Here is a 12,867-nt window from a genome sequence, read left to right as displayed (position 1 = left end):
TCTGAAAGGAAATGATTTCTTCTCCCCAAATGTGCATTTATTTTACCTTGCTGTCTCAAGTATGCCAATCAATGAATTAGTTATGTGATTCAGAAGTGTGTTTTAATGGTTGAAAAGATCTGTGATCCAAATAAATGTGACTTCCAAGAGCATTTTAAAAGTCCTAAAGTAAAAGAATTCAAGTTAAATTTCAAGAAATTTATTTTAGTAGAAATTAATTTTGCAGCTGACTGGACTAATGTATTTACAATGAATAAAATGATGAGAGACGTTTATACTTTTACTTGAGAATATGTAGCCTAAAGCCATTTCCAGCCATCCATCTGAAGATGAAAACCAGTGAATAGTCTACAAATCATATAATTCAGATTGCTCTAACCAGCATTCTTTTTCATAGCATAGTCTTCTGTAATAACAAAGACTCTGGCCTTCAGAAATTTTTTTTTGTATTATCTTACAGGAATTGCCACGGAGGATTTCACTTTTTCACTGCAAGCCACTAAATAGAATGTTAAAGTATTGCCTTTTTAATATAAAGAAGACTAACATTGATTGAAAAATTGATAAACAGTTTTGGTCTCTTGACAGCAAGAATTACAATGAAAATATCCCTATTTTGACTATACATTTTGGAATTTGGAAAATTATTTTTGTAACTATACAAAGATCATGAAAAAATGCAAATTGAAAGCCCACACTCACTATGACAATTATCACCCTCCTTTCTTCTCTTCCTACTCTCCTTCAAACAATTATAATTTATTTATAGAAATTCATGCATATGTCATTTTCCTCCGAGATTTTAGGTACTGATATGATGATAGAATCCTGCATGATTCTGGCTATCCTCCATGCTACCATACGAAAGAAGAATTGTTATTATAGTATTTTTAAAATTCATACGGGCATTCCCACTAGAACATGAGTAGTATAAAGTAGAGTACTTAATGATTTAGAATACTTATTTTCAAATAATGTATTTTCTGTCTTTTCTCTGTAACATCTGTATCAAATTGAAAGTCTTCATAAGTAAATATATGAAACTACATGAATCTACTCATAGCAAGATAAATATGCATATAAATATATATAATATATATAATTATAATTATACCAGTACAATGAAATTAAAAAAAAGCGTGAATTTTTTCAAAAGCTTCTGAGCAACAAAAATCAGGGCCATAAATCAATGCATTAAAATTTATGTATTTTGGAGGAGAATATATCAGGTTGTTCACTCTCCTTTTTCATATAGTTTAAATTGCAAGTTGAGTTATCAAGATGAGAAAAAGCCTTGTAAGAGAAAATTAAGTTTATTAAGACGTAACATCAAGTGTAGCTAATAGCCTGATTTCAAAGGACAGAAAAATAAAATAATTTCTAGCACAAAACTCAAAGTAACAAAAAATCATAGTATGATTAATGATAGGAAAAATAAACTGTGCAATAGTTCATAACCTGCAGTGCAATAATTGTATCAATAGTAACACTGACTTACCAAGAAATGGTTCACATATTTTACGTGTGTGCTCACATCACAAACACATCCCATTCAAATGCATCACTCTGTTAACTCTAGAAGAGAGTGGCTAATACTGTGGAGGCTCTGCCAGTCTGAGTTAAAATTCTGGCTCTAAAACTTACTCAGTCTCTAAGTGTGTTGTTTGACTTCTGTGTGCCTCCTTTTCTCATACATAAAATGTAGATTAAAGTTAACATCATAGATTTGATGTGAGAGTAAAGGAGTTGATACATTCAAGCTCTTAGGCTGAAGCCCAACAGGAAGTAATTGTGAATAACCTCATTGAATTATCACCATATCCTTATGAATTAAGTACAAATGTAAAAGTTTTACATACAGTGAAATTGAACTAGCAAGAGAGCAATTATATTTGCCAAGTTACCCAGTTCAAGTGACAACTTTAATTTGACCCTGTTTGATCTAACTCCAAAATGTATAAGCTTACTTGATACAAGATATTGCTTCACGATTAACAGAGCTATTGAATGCATAAACGAAAGTTTATGCACACAAATATAAATAGAAAAAATAATTAATTCATATTTATGTATAATACGAAGTATAGGTCAAGGAACTTTTTTTACATATGGACATCCAATTGTTTCAGTACCACCAATGCAGAATACTTTCCTTTTATCATTAAACTTCCTCTTCAACTGTAGCAAAAATAAATTGACCATGTATATGTGGGTAAATTTCTGGACTCCATATTTTGTTCCCTTATGTATCTATCTACAATTTAGCCAATCCTACACTGCCTTGATTATTTTTAATAAGTGTTAAAATGAGGTAGTGGACTCCAAAAACTGTGTTTTTCTTTTCAAAATAATTTTGACCATTCTAATTTCTTTATTTTACTATGTAAACTTTAGATCCGGCTTATTGACTTCTACAAAACACCCTGCTGGGATTTTGATTGGGATAATATTGAATCCATATATCAATTTGGGAAAAACTGACAACAATTTTGAGTTTTTAAATTTATGAACACAGTATACCTCTTTGTTTGTCTTCTTTGATTTATTTCAACAATTTTTGTAATATTTTACATACAAATCTTGTATATATTTGGTTAAATTTGTGTTTAAGTATTTCAGCATGGTTGGCATTATTAAAATGTTATATGTATAATTTTAATCCAAATTCCATTTTCTCATAGCTAGTATGTAGAAATACAAAGGATTTTTGATATATGGGCTTTGCTCTACTAACATGCTAAACTGAATTACTAGTTCTGGTAGCTTTTTTTGTAATGTTTAAGGTAGTTGGTTGGATTTTTAGCAGATACATACAGTTTTGCCTCTTTTCTTTCCAATCTGTATGACTGTTTGGGTTTTGTTCCTTTGTTTTTGTTTTGTTTTGTTTTGGATTAATACAATGGCTAGGATTTGTTCCAGTATGGGAAATTTCTATTGAGCTATCTTTAGGATGTATCCTCAGCTGTATTTGTTCTGTTAATAAGCCTCTGCAAGGAATTCTTTATATTTGAAATAATTTGCATGTTACCCAATTAATAATAAATACATACACACATATGTAGGTACATATACACACACGGGTTTGTGTATGTGTGTGTGTGTGTACACTGTCAGAAAATACAAAATTCTGAGTCAGAGACAGAAAGACAGTGTATTACTCACAGCAAAGGCAGCAGTCAGAGCGATATCTCAAGAATATTCCCTGAGCACCAGAACTCCAGAAAGGGACTTGGTGAGGCAAATGCAGTGTGCTGCATTACAGGGGAAAACTCTGAAATTAGGAAACTCTCATTTAGTGTCATACCTGTTCTCCCTTCTGGGGGCAGTGACCTTATTTTCAGTCTGGAACTTAAGCAAATCTTCTCCAAGTTTTCACTTTTTGACACTGGAATGTCATTGAACAGGGAGACATCCTTAAGCATTTGTTCATAAACATGGATGATTAACTGGAAAAAAAGTCTGTCCAAATTAAGCTTGCATTGTCTTCTGAGCCTGTTTTTATTCCACAGAATATGAATAAATATTCCCCTAAAATTTATGGTAAGGATTAAATAAAAACAACTTTGAGAAATGTTCTCTTAAAATTGCAACTCAGAAATTTCAGAGAATTTAACAAAGTCAAACTTCAGTGACTTTCTGGGTCTGTAATATACTTAGAACTTTCTAGTTCTTTACTGTTTAAATCCCATTAAGTCCTGTAGTAAAGGGTCAGCCTCACCCAACTAGGTAGAGAAAGTTGTGGCAATATTCAGTGTGGATTTTTTCAGTGGCAACATGCTCATAAATCATGAAAGTCATGATTTAAAGCATTCATACCCACATATATGTACATGCAAATACACACATAAGTGTATGTACGTATATATGTGTGTTAAAAACAAACTGTCCTAAAAATTTTATATCCTGTTAAGACAGAATAAAGAAATTTGATTGTAATGTTATATTTTGCCTATGAGTATTCTCATACACTGATGCTAGAAGTCAGTTTCTATGATGTTTGTGAAATGTATTCTATAACATGTGTTATTGAGATTTTTAAAAATATTTAAAATAATTGGCCTATGAATTCCACTTTTTGTAATCTGGACAAATAAAAAAAATAAAATAAGACAGTGCATTGAAAGATGCTCACTTCAGCCTTATAATATTGTTAAAAATGTTAAAATTGAAATTTTAATGAGGACACAAATATAAAATATAAAATGCATCTGAAATTCCAAAAATAGATAAATACAGTCACATTTTACAAAGGACATTTCCAGAAATCAGTTCCATATATCTTGAATCCATCAGCCATAGCATAGATTTATATTAATCTATTTATAAATATAAACATATTTGTATATATCTACATGAGGTAGAAAGAAGACAAACAGGAGTGGGCAGGGTAGGAATGAAGTCCTGAAAGACCGGCTTATGCAGGAAGTAAATTACCTATTCACATGAATTAGAATTAATGGTTTGCATTCATCATCTCACAAGAACTTCTCCTACACTGCTGGTGGAAATGTAGTTTGGTTTAGCCATTATGGAAAACAGTATGGAGATTCCTCAAAAAACTGAAAATACACTTACCATATGATGCAGCAATCCCACTCTTGGGCATTTATCCAGAGGGAACCTTAATTCAAAAGGATACAAGCACCCCAGTATCCATAGCAGCACTATATACAGTAGCCAAGACATGGAAGCAATCTAAATGTCCATCGACCGAGGACTGGATAAAGAAGTTGTGGTATATTTATACAATGGAATACTAGTCAACCATAAAAAAGAATAAATAATGCCATTTGCAGCAACATGGATGGACCTGGAGATCATCCTTCTAAGAGAAGGAAGCCAGAAAGAGAAAGAAAAATACCATATGATATCACTCATATGTGGAATCTAAAAAAAAAAAAAAAAAAAAAAAAGAAAGAAAAAAAAGGACACTAATGAACTCATCTACAAAACAGAAACAGACTTGCAGACATAATAAATAATCTTATGGTTCCCATGGGAAAAGGGGTAGGAAGGGATAACTTTGGGAGTTTGAGATTTGCAAATGTTAATCATTATATATAAAAATAGATTAAAAAAACAAATTTCTTCTGTATAGCACAGGGAACTATATTCAAAATCTTATAATAACCTTTAATGGAAAAGAATATGGAAATGAATATATGTATACATATGCATGACTGGGACATTAAGCTGTACAATAAAAATTGACACATTGTAACTGACTATACCTCAATTAAAAAAAAAAGTAACAAATCTCATGAATTTTCACCTCCAAGTTCAGTAAGCCTGAAGCCACAAAGTCAGACCAGAAGAATTTCATTTCACTGTCTGTCTACCTCATAGAACACTCCGCTTCAATCTGGTACACTTAGAACTAGCAAGTAAAAGTGACAGAAGTGAATTGGGAAAAGAGAAGCTAATCAGCATGAGGGAAAGGTGGAATCAATCATACCGTGAAAGGTGACTAATATTGGATTTGATCCTTTTAATTACAAAGCTGAGACACTTTGTGACATGAAGAGATCAGAAGGGGGCTATTACTTGAGAGAATGTGGGTATGTCATAAGACCTTTCTTAAATTTTCATCAGCAGACAGGGGAACATGCATATTCATTGAAAAAAATTAACATTTATCATTTTCTACATATAATCATCATAATGAACTATTGGTTCATCATATATTTCATTATTTAAATGACTATCAAATGCTATGACATTTATCAAAGATTACTGCTGCAATTATGACTTACCCTTTTTAACTTAAGCTTGTTATATATATGTGTGTGTGTGTGTATATATATATATATATATATATATATATATATATATATATATATATATGAATTAGGATACCATGACAATAAATCATGACTAATACTACCTACCTGTGGGTAAGTTATTTTGGCATCGTTTCATCATTTCCAAAATAGATTGAAATGTGTAACTTCTCTAACTGCTGTATTATGTAATTTCTACTCATGAATATATTCCCCCAAAATAACAGCAATGCATTGTGTTTCTTTCTCTTGTGACTTTAAGTTAGATAACCCTTCTTTAATCCATTCAATGTTATTATAACTTTAAGATCTTATTAGTTTGTCTTCTGTCAAAACCCAGATGATTATTTTTCCTTTGGTTCTTTAGAATTCAGTCATCCCATAAAGAAAAGAAAAAAAGGACTAATGTTAATATGCATGGAATCCCTGTCAGTTGTCATTTTTAAAAAATAAATGCATATCGATGCCTTCAAGGAGATAAGAATTTTAATAAAAAGCATCACTTAAAATATATGCCATCAAAAAATGTTAAAGGAGCAAGATACCCTGAGTGATTTGATTATTTCATCTCAAGCTAATAGCCATGGCAGATGAAAATGCTATTTAACTCACTCTATAAGACTTTTTTCTTCATCTTATAAATAGAAAAATAATTCAAGGTGATCATTTGTTTTCTGTGAATAACACTAAACTATCTTCATTCAAACAAAGTTTTTACACAGCATGGGGAGGCAGAAACGAGATTTAATGTTCTACAGTTCCTTCTAGGCTATAACCTATTAACCAGTAAAATAATTGCAACCCAGGCCCAGAGATGGTATTCTCAATCCAATTTTTATAGCTAAGGATTTGATACAGTGATCAAACTAAAATTACTTTATGGCAGATCTATCAAAAATATTGGTATATTGATATAACAAAAAGGAAAGAAGTCAGTTGAATAATTAGATTTCAATAGGAGAGCTGTGCTACTAGAAGTATATTTTTTACTTCTAGAAATTTTCTTCTAGCATTAAGGACAGTATTTTCTATATGTTTCAAATGGTGAATGTACATTTTTTCCAGGAAACAGAAAACAGTTTATTCATTTCTTTATTAATGGGAAGGCTGAGGGTGTTTGTGAGGTGGCTTGACTTCATGGGTAGCCATGAGACAGGTCTAAATTATCTCTATGACTGAATGACTACTGACAAATTTTTTCAGCACTTCGTACATTTTAACATCTTGTGACCTTCATTACCTCTTGTGAGAAGTTAGCTTTTAATCAGCTCGTTCACTCTTTATCTAATAAATCACTTTTCTCCAGCTGCTGTCAAGATTTTACTCTCTAACTTGGTCTTTGGGCAATTTAGCCATGAAGTGCCTAGATACATTTTTCTTATAATTTATATAACTTGGGGTTCATTTAGGTTTCTGGATATAAAATTCAGTGTTTTTCACTAAATTTGTGAAAAATTTGGCCACTATTTCATCAAATATTTGTCTATTCATTTCTTTCTCTTCTTTTTGGTGTATAATTATGCCTATAATCGAAACACTTGATAAATCTCTGAGACCCAGGGTTTTTTTTTTTAATATTTTTGCTTTATATTGTTTGATATAGATAATTTCTATTGACTTACTTTAAAATGCACTCAGTTTTTGGTTTTCCATCTCAAATCTGTTGTATTTGTCTTGTGAACATTCATTTCACTTACTGTACTTTTTTCATCTTTAGAGCTTTCCATTTTTTTCTCCTGTTTCCATTTGATCCTTTCACTCATTGAGATCATACTATTCTTTAATTATTCTCACATTTTTTCTTTAATTATTTTAATATCTTTATCATAACTATTTGAAGTCTTAAGTAAATTCACAGTAACAACATATCAGAATACATTTCTATTAACTGCTTTTTTCTTTCTGTCTGAATTGGTCACATTTTCCTTTTTTGTTGTTTAGTTTATTTGTCTAGTAATTTTTGGCTAAAAACTAGACATTATATATAATACTTTGTACTAAATTTAAATTCTTTTATCGTCTTATAGAATTTGTGAGATTTTTGTTTTGGTAGACAATGAAGTTACCTGCACTCAAAATAAAAACTTTGTTTCCCTTATAACATGCTACCTCTTCTCAGTTCTTTCAGATTCTAGCTGCCTTTTTTTTTTTTCAAGCCTGGCCCCGAAAGATCTTCTCTGTGTCTAGACAGATAATTTGGGTAGTTTATACTGAAAATTTTGTCCTCACCTGTCTCAGATTGTCTGATTTCTGCAGTTTCTCCTTTGAATTTCCAGCATCTTTGCCATCTGTGTGCTCTACCCTCTGATACCTCAAGATAATCAGGTTTCAGTTTTCTGCTTTTGAAGCTGCTCATATGTTCACAAATGCACAGCCAACAAAGCAAACTTACAAAGCTTACACAGTACAGTCCTTTCTTTCAAGGGTAAATTTCTCTCTGGTTTCTTTCTGCTTTTGAGGGAAGAAAAACCCTGGGGTCTATCCAGGGCATTCATGTTAGGGATCAGTGAAGCATTTGGGAGGTGTGTATACAAATTTGAGTTTTATCCTTTCAGTTGTTCTATGGTACTCTTACGTCTAGCACTCTCTGTCTTAATTCCCAGATATCCTTACATTCCTGAACTCTGTTCTCTGCCACGCTGAGCTTCTAAGGCTGTGGTTCTGTGCTGCTTTAGCTGTGGCATTGAGATTTGCATCTGAGGTATGTATCAGGCAAGACTGTTACAAGCTGTAAATTTTGCCCTTTTATTTTCCAGTCTTTCAAAAGTTAACTACCTCCGAGCTTCCATTTGCTCTTGGTTATTTACTACTGACTTCAGATAATTCTGCTTTCTTATATTTTGTCCAACTTTTGTAATTTTATTTCCTGTGATATGTTCTTCAAATAATGTTTCTTTGTTACTACTCATATACCTTTTAGATAACTAAAATGACTAAAATTTAAATGCCTAAAAATACCAGTCAGTCAAACTTTCATATTCCTTAATGACCTCACATTGCATGTCTCATAGATCATCATAATAGCTTACTTCAAAAAGTTCCAATTCAATTAAATTCAACAAGCGTGTTTCAGTCATCTGGCAAACATCAGTAATAGACTCTCAATTCATTTTTGATGCTTATCTGCTAACCACTCTTATACTTCATACCTCCCTCTTGCCCTTCTGCTTTGCATATGAACAAACAGATACAAAAATGTCTTGAGAGCAGGAGGAAAGGAAATTCGCTGGGCATTTTTAAAGGTGGCCAGGGATGGAGCCAAGTGAGGGTTCCTATGCATGGTTTTGCGCTTCCCACTAGTGCCAAATGAAGGAGCAGCTGGTAAGGGCCCACATTGCAAGACTGTGGATACAGAGAACAAAAGATACAGGGCCATCTTTGTAATAAATCCCTCACATTTACATTGCATATTAATATATAATCACTTGGAGAAAATATTTAATGATAGTTCCTCATGTTCTCTCTTTTCCAAACCTTGGAAAGAAAGTGTGTCCTAAAATTTGAAATATAAAATTGACGCATGAGAGATGAGCACATTAACTGTCTCCTTAAAGAAGCAAAATGACTTGTAAATGAGAATAAAACTTGACATTAACTAAACTTATAGAGTACATATATATATAATTAAAAAATTTCCCTTTAGAGGAAAGTATGAGGAGGGGGTAAAAAGACGTAAATAATGGAACTGAATTATCAGTTCCTTCTGCGAAGCAGTAACACTGACCCATTAATTTGAATCTGTCTGTTGCTTCTAGGATGCATCTCCATTAGTTTTTGAACACTGTGGTTTGTACTTCTTGCCAAATTTTTGTCTTGTTCTGGCATCATAGTTGAGAAGTACAGCCAGGTGGCCAAGCAAATATGGCACAGCATTACACTCAGCATGTTTCCAGGTGATTTTCCAGCCAGTCTCTGCTTTCCCAATTGCCACAGTGTTATTCTGTTCAGGTGTTCGAGTTTACTCTCTCAGAACTCATCAATTTCCTTAGTGGTTTTTAAACTACTAAGGTGTAATAATGGCGGGAAAACACCAATTAACATGCCATTTCTCAACTCAGTACATTCTCACATGCTGTCTCCTTTCCTTGGAATACCTTATTTTCTCCTTTTATATCTGAATAATTCTTATTTTTATTTTAAAATTTAGCCCAAGCATCATTCCCAATGGGAAAAGTTTCTACGACTGCATTAACATAATTCTAATTTGCCATTCTCAATTCTGTACTCCCTCAGCTCCTTATGTTTACCTGTACTACACTGACTGTAATTGCTGGCTTACTTTGTCTCCTGTACTAGTATGTAAACTTCTTGAAGAAAAGACATTCATGGCAAACAGTTTCTGGCAACTTTTTATTTAATAGACAAATTGGTCCCTCAAAGTGGACCATTAATGCCAGAATTCTGAGGGCTTCTGGAGGAGCCAGAAAGGGTAATTGGTGATCTGCTCCTCACTAAGCTGTGGGATCTCCATCAGCCATACTAAACTCTAATTTTCTAAAACTGAAAAGGCCTGACATTCAGTGGAGTCCATTCAGAATACTGTTATTATACTCTGCAATTTGCTAAGTATGGAAAATAAAGGAGTAAAAACAGACTAAATAAAATCATAGAAAATTTTGATTCAACCATGTGAATGAGTGAAACCAATACAAGACACTCACCATCTAATACAATTTTTCCACTCAGATAAATGCAGTAAATCATCCTGGTTTCTGCTCTATAACATGTTACTAATCTGGATTTTCTGAGTAAGCAGATAATAATTTAAAATTTTTGTCCATTAAAAAACATTTTAGCCTTTGCTCTGAAATTATGGCACTTTTTAGGTCCCAGATTTAGGTTTATATTAGGTTATATTTCTATTTTATCCAAGCAAGTTATGGATGTTTATACAAAAGAAAATTATATATTACTATATATGTAACTATATAAATGCTTATAGTTACATATGTAGATATATGTAATTTTATGTATAAATATTTAGTTATATATTTATCTATAGATGCAGTGTTCTTTTGTATAAAATGTAAATATATGTGTTGTGTATATATGTATGTATAAGCAAATAAAGGCTAAAAATACTAAAAAAAAAAAGTACCTCAAAAAATTGTATATGACTACTTCTTTAAGTATTCTAATGCATTCAGAGTGGTATGGAAATATGAATAAGAATAATTATTCTTAGATTCATCCATGTTGTTATGCATCCATAGTTCATTACTTTTTTATTCCACATTATGGATAAGCCACAATTTCTTTTTTCTGTCATTAGACTTTTGCATTATTTCCATTTACTATCTATTACAAATAAAGCTGCTGTGAACCTTTTGGGGTAGTTTCTCTTTTCTTGAGAAAATAACTGGAAATAGACTGAATCATATGTTGAAGTAGGCTTAAGTTTTTAAGAAGCCATAATTTTATTTTCCAAGTAGTTGTACCATTTTACATTCCTATCAGAAATGTATGAGACTTCCAGTTTTTCTTCATCCTTGTCAACACTTGCTATGGTCAGGCTTTTTAATTTTAACAATTCAAATAATTGTCTACTGGCAAATCATAGTGGTTTTAATTTGTACTTTCATAGTGGCTAATGATATTAAGCATATTTTTATGTTCTTACTTGTCATAGTATATCTTTAAAATTTTGTTTAAATGCATGGTCAAATATTCTGCCCATTTGTGCAAGTGAAATCTGTTTTGTTTTGTGTTCTAATAATTGAGTTTAGAGAATTCATTATATATTGTGGATACAAGTGTGTGTGTCTTTTTTTTAAATCAGAGATACGTTTTGCAAATATTTTCTCCCAGTCTGGTTTGTCGCTTTCATTTCCTTAATATTATCTTACAAACAGCAAACTTTGTTTTCTTGCTCCAAATTATGTTTTTATTAATCTTTATTTTAAAATATTTTTACATTTCCAGAAAAATTACAAAAATAGTACAGAGAGTGCCTATAAAATTCCTCATGTAGTTTTCCTATTTTTGACATTGTACATTAGTATGGCATATTTGCTACAATTAATGAACAAATATTGATACATTGTCATTAAGTAAAGTCCATATCCTATTCATATTTCCTTACTTTTTACTTAATGTCCTATTTCTATGCCAACATTCCGTCCAGGACACTGCATTCCACTTAGTTGTCATGTTTTTATCTCTTGGCTGTGAGAATTTCTCAGACTTTCCTTGTCTTTGATGATCTTGACAATTTTGAGGTGAAAATACTGGTCAGGTATTTTTTAGAATGCCCCTCAAATGATGCTAATCTTATGTTAACCTTGATCACTTGGCCCAGGAAATGAAGATCAGAACTTTTAGTATTTGTGAGGTCCAATGCATAATTGTTTTTGCCTTCTGGATTGTGCTTTTGGTGACATGTTTGATAAATATTTCTCTAATTCAAGTTCACAAAGATTTTCTTCTAACATTGTCTTAACAAAAGTCTTCTGATTTTAGGTTTCACATTTGGGACTATTAGTTATTTTGATACTTTTATCAGTGGTATTAAGTATGGGTTGAAGTTTATTTTTTGCATATGGACTTCCAGCCATTCCAGCATCATTTGTTGAAAATAGTTCCATTTTTCTACATATTGCTTCACATCATTGTTAAAGAATAGTTTGTTTTGCTTTGTTTTTAATATATGTGTGTGTTTATTCTGGATTCTCCTTTCTCTTCCAGAGATCTGTATGCCTCTTTTGACACAGATAATATGCTGTCTTGGTTACTGTTGTTTAAGTCCTCAAATGTTTTTTTCCCTCCTTTTCAAGGCTGTTTTGATTGCTTTTTCAAAGCTCTTCTAGGTCTGAGTGACTGTCTGAGATGGGGTGAAGGGTTAGGAGACAAGAGGCATGTAAACACTACTAGAAATGGAAAGGCTCACCTACTGACATCTGACTTGGGTGGGGGATGGGGTTGCCTGGGTCCCACGTTGAGTTCTGCTGCTAAAGGCAGTCTGGCCCACCTGTTAACCAGTGAGTGCGAGTGGAGAATGGGTTGGTCTACTGAACCCTGTTGGCACCTCTTTGCCATGGATAGGTGTTTACCACTAAGGACATCCATGCTAGATTTCCTTTTCCTGTGT

The sequence above is a fragment of the Camelus bactrianus genome, chromosome 1 (assembly GCF_048773025.1).
Source record: "Camelus bactrianus isolate YW-2024 breed Bactrian camel chromosome 1, ASM4877302v1, whole genome shotgun sequence".
Lineage (NCBI taxonomy): Eukaryota > Metazoa > Chordata > Mammalia > Artiodactyla > Camelidae > Camelus > Camelus bactrianus.
The sequence above is the reverse complement of the archived record's forward strand: the minus strand, read 5'-3'. Positions refer to the sequence as shown.